Source organism: Bidens hawaiensis, unplaced genomic scaffold (genome assembly GCF_021521415.1).
Source record: "Bidens hawaiensis isolate Kalapana, Puna unplaced genomic scaffold, B.hawaiensis_p1.1 tig00011469_1, whole genome shotgun sequence".
Classification (NCBI taxonomy): Eukaryota; Viridiplantae; Streptophyta; class Magnoliopsida; order Asterales; family Asteraceae; genus Bidens; species Bidens hawaiensis.
The window spans coordinates 45,214-50,993 of NW_027491895.1; positions in this window are offsets into that span (position 1 = coordinate 45,214).

A 5,780-nucleotide genomic window follows, 5' to 3' on the forward strand; every position below is an offset into this window, starting at 1 on the left:
AACCATTATTGTACTATAGTTTGGTAGGGTTAAGTATTACACCGAATCTGGTAAAGGTAAGTATGTCTATTGTTTTCAAATTAATTGAGCTATAAGTATATCACGTTAATCTAATTTTTCATTCAATAATATTCAGTTTTTGTAGAGAAAGTCTATGTGTTTAATTCTTTTGGATCTAATGTTAGCCGTTTGTTCGTAAATGACTTTTTATTTGAGATAGAAGAATACAAAAATAAGTATATTATTTAACCATCATTATTGTGTTTAGTACATAGATTTTGTTATGTAAATTTTAGCCCTTCTACTTTTTCTTAAATTTGTAAATTTTAAATCTGTAGTTTGTTTGGTTTACTGAATGGCAATGATGTCGCTGTTCGTAAACCGATTCCGGTGAAGATGCTGTCGTCTGTTGATGTTGAGTTTTTGAAAGCTACAGATTTGTTTAACATTTGTGTATTTGTACCATTTTATTTGTAAGTTAATTATTAAATTCCCTATTTTATACTATTTATCTTTGAAGATTTATTGAATATTGCATAACTGCTTTTTACTTATTTGCAGCCTAAGAATATCATTATCCTTGGTACAATTAAGGCCATATGTCTAGATACAGAGTGGTATTACATTGGCTGTAATACTTGTAGCCGTAAACTCATGGAAAATAATGGTGAAGGGGGAAATGAATATGAATGCAAAACCGAAAGATGCAGTGTGTTAGGTGTTCTTCCTACACCTAGGTACTTAGTGAAAATAAATTCAAATTTTTATTTTTTCCAATATAAAATTCTCTGTTTTGCTTGCTATTAACCTATTTTAAAAATTATGTAGATTCAAGATCAATATAAGGGTTTAAGATTTGACAGGAGGTGTGTCATTGACTCTATTTGATAGAGATGCTAAAATGCTGATCAACAAACCTGCAACTGAATTGATTGATTCTCAAAAGTAGGTTTGTTTTCAATTACTATATTTTATTTATTATAGATCATTGTTATTATGTTGTTTGTTTAACAATTTGAAATATTAAGTTTTGTTTTCATCTTATTTTATTACAGAATGAGGTTGAAAACAGTGGATTCCCTGCTTAGTTGGATTGTCTTTTAGAAAAGAAATTTGCTTTTAAGGTCGATGTGGCAGACTTCAATTTCAGAAACATTGTTGAAGACTATGGTATAAACAAGCTTACGGATGACATTAATATTCTCACGGAATTACAGAAAAGGCAGAATGGTCGTTTGGTAATTATTTAATACTAACATTATTTTATAGTTAATGTTATTTTATACGTATTTCCATTAACAGATTTTATGGTTACACTTTGTATTTTCAGCAAACCAATTCTAATTATGTTTCATTGGGAGCATCTATGTTAGAATTTCAGTCATCCGGTTCGGTTTCCGTTAAGTTATATATGTTTGTTAAATATGATAATTGAAACTTATAAATATAGGTGACACAAAGATGTGTAACATGATTTTGTGATGTTGATTACTTTGTTAATAACATATTTCAAATATTGGAGATAACCAAACTCCAAGTTCAAAAGTTGATGGTCAGGATGTGGCAAATGATACAAAAGGAATGTCAACGTCTTCTGACGATAAACTTAAGAGAAAACTGGTTGAAGTTTTTGAAGTTGACGATCAAGCTAGCATGTTGGCCACTAAGTTTAAGCCAAAGACTATTGAAGAGATGGGGAACACCTGTGGATCATGTGATGTTGCAACTATTTTAACTCCTAAAGTGGAGAAGGATTCTAAGTGAACGGTTAAACTTTGGTTTCGAATGTATTCATTTTGGTTTTCCATCTTAAGTATTTTTTAGAGTTTGAGTATATTATGTTTGGTTTTTTAAACATGTGTTTTTTGGAGCGACTATCTCTGCTACTTGGTTGTTTTGAACAATTTATCCTTATTTGAATGTTTGATTATATTTATGTTTTGAGTTATTTTTACTTAGTGTTTGGTTCTTTGTTCTATATATAATCTATTAATAAGGACTCTGCCATGCATTTTGAATTTTTGAATGTGACACAAACATAATTTATATTCCAAATTAATTTTTATTTACAATAACCTTAGATTTTTATAATATGAAAATGGTTTTTGGTTGATATTTATAAATATATTATTTTTTGCTTTCCAAGTCTTGTTTTCAGTAACACCTTATTTATATAACCATTTTTGTCAAATTTTGTATACCAGGCTTTTTATTTAATATTTTTGTTACACTTTTTAAAATCTGAGTTTAATAACAAATCAAAAAAGATTCTATTAGACATGTTAAAAATATATTGTTTAAACATATATATATATATCTTTATCAGATATTTAATTTAGAGTGTAATTTGGTAACAAATTACTAAATGAATTTAATAATATAATTAGTAAGTTTTTGTGAGGCGCCGGTAACTTTGGACGTTGGATTTACTCATAAACACAGTTCTAAATATCAGAGTTAATTAAAACTTTACACGGAATAATAATAACAGTCAACCATTCGTTACAAACATTCTTAACTTGTCTTTTTAAAACATAACGTAAATGATAATATCAAAACATCATGACAAATCTTCCGATGTCAGCTTCTTCAATCTTGCCATGTGTCCCGCTCAAGCCAGCTGTCTCAATCTGTTAACCTGCGTGCATACTAAAAGTCAGCTACACTGAGTGAGTTCTAGTTAATCAGACGACATACAATACATCCACATACTTACATATGCATCTGAAGTTACATACCTTCATGTTTTCTTACATACTTACATACATACTTTCATTCTTACATATACGTTTTACAGAGAATTCCGCCCTATAGCCTTCGCAGATATTATTAGGGTCTGTTCCCTACATTCGCAGATATTATTAGGGTCTATTCCCAACATTTGCAGATATTATTAGCGTCTGTTCCCTTCGTTCGCATATATTATTAGGGTCTGTTCCCGACGTTCGCAGATATTATTAGGGCATGTTCCCCACACTCGCAGATATTATTAGGGTATGTTCCCTTTTAAACCATACCTTTCATCTGATCAATAGCCATGCATACTTTCGTATATACTCATTTCATTACATTCTTTCATACATACATACGTCATACTAGGCATACTATACTTCACTGTTCCTGTCGAGACGTGCAATATCCGAAGATCGTTCACGCACCGACAAGCATACATTCATACATATCATCACGTCAAACATTATAGCATACACTTACCATTTAAGGTAAGTGTATTAACGTACACATTGAGTATGCACACAACCCCGAAATCATAACAAGGAAGTGGGGCTAGAAACTCACCTGAATGCGATTATGTTCACCGTTTATAGTTATCCATTTCTTTAGCTGGGCGCGACTGACTATATAGTAATTACATATATCAAATACCGCTCGAGTCATACCTAACTATTTTCTTAATTAATCTTAAGAGCCTAAGCCGGTTTTACTTCATTGAGTCTTTACCCAGTTAGTTAATCGTTACTCGTTAACTTTTAAAGGTATCTTTCATTAATTAATAAAGTCCAAGGGCTATTATGTAATTATATAATTCTTTCTAAGTTCAGGGACCTTTCTGTCATCTGCCAAACTCCTAGTTCGTTATCCAGTTCTTAACGAATGGGATCCTTAACGAATACACTCATTCGTTACTTCATGACGAACTGACTATTATAACGAATCGGCCTACATGACGAATTGGCTAGTGTAACGAACCGATCCTCATAACGAATTGGATCTTATGACGAATTGGTCCTCATAACAAATTGGACCTTATGACGAACTGATCCTCATAACGAATTGGACCTTAACGAATGGGGGCTAGTTCGTCATTCTTTCTTTAACGAATTAACTCACGAATTCAGGCTAGTTCGTTAAACTTCCGTTAACGAATTAGGATTAGGTCAGAGAAGGTCAGAAACATTCTCTGACATGCTTACCCTCGTACGCCGTTTTACGGCGCCATCGTCGCCGGAAAACCGTGATCTCGCTGGAAAACCGAGATCTCACTCGTTTTCCACCGTTTTTCGTCCCGTTCGATCCAGATCTGACCTAGGGTGACCCCTAAGCTCATCTTTTGTTCGGTTTATATCCGATTCCACCCGAATCTCATGACTTTAACGGTTTAAGGGTGTCGGCTCATAATTTCGCAACTAAATCTAGCGGGTTTGGATCCATACAACATCATACTATCATTACCTCGGGTCGGGATCGGTTTTCCTTCTTGGTTCGTTTAGAGAAAAGAGAGAAACTAGAGAGAGAGAGCTTAAGTGTGTGTTTTGGGTGGTGTATGGAATATGTGAAATGAATGAATTACTGGCTGATTATGGTTTATATATTATGGGTCATGGGCTTAAACCTATGATCTTTCCTTCCTTTTTAATCCAAGTCCATAACTCATATCTATTTAACCCAACACTAGCCCGACTCATAATAACTCATATTTCATTTTATCAACCGAAACGAGAAAACGAGATGTTACAAGTCTTCCCTCCTTAAAGAGGTTTCGTCCCCGAAACCTAACTATTACATAAACAAATTTGGATAAAACTTGCGCATCTCTACTTCAACTTCCCAGGTAGCATCCGATCCCTTGCGGTGTTTCCATATCACTTTTACTAGATGAATAACTTTATGATGAAGTTGCTTCTCCTTGCGGTCAACTATCTCGATCGGCTGTTCAATATAGTTCAACTGTTCATCAACCTCAATGTCCGTTAATGGCGCATGAGACATTTCATCCGCCAGACATTTCCTTAGATGAGAAACATGGAAGGTTGAATAAATTCCTTCTAACTCTTCGGGCAAATCTAGCTTATAAGCCACTTCACACATGCGATCTATAATCTTAAACAGTCCAATGTACCTCGGACTCAACTTTCCTCTCTTTTTTAAACGGATGATCCATTTCCAAGGCGAGACCTTGAGCATTACATTGTCACCGACGTTAAACTCAATCGGTTGTCGCCGCTTATCAGCATACGACTTTTGACGGTCTTGAGCGGCCTTCATTCTTGCCTTGATCTGATCGAACTTTGAAAAAGTTTCTTGCACAACTTCTAAACTTCCCATCTCTTTCTGACCAATCTATCCCCAACATACGAGAGTTCTACAACGTCTTCCATACAACATCTCGAACAGTGGCATTCCGATACTTGAATAGTAGCTGTTGTTATAGGAGAACTCTGCCAGATGCAGATGGTCATCCCAACTTCCTCCAAACAAGCACGTAGCATATCCTTAGGGTTTTGAACGTCCTTTCAGACTATCCATATTTTTTAGGATGATACGCCGTACTGATGTTCAATCTTGTTCCCATAGCTTCATGGAACTTCTTCCAGAATCTTGAAGTAAAACGGGTATCTCTACCAGACACGATCGATAACGGTACCCCACGCTTGGATACAACCTCTTTAATGAACAGATTTGCTAACGTTTATGACGAGATGACCTCTCGTATAGGCAGAAAGTGAGCACTTTTGGTCAAACGCTCCACTATCACCCAGATGGTATCATGATGCTTAGCTGTACGAGGTAGCTTAGTTATGAAATCCATGGTGATGTGTTCCCATTTCCATTATGGTATCTCCAAGGTTTGCATCTTCCCTGCTGCTCTGCCTTTACTTGTAAACAAGTTAAGCACTTAATGACATACTCTACCACATCAGTCTTCATTCCCGGCCACCAGTAATCTCTTTTCAAATCTTTGTACATCTTTGTAGCTCCTGGATGAATTGAATATCTTAACTTATGAGCTTCATCTAAGATCCGATATCTAATATTTCCAT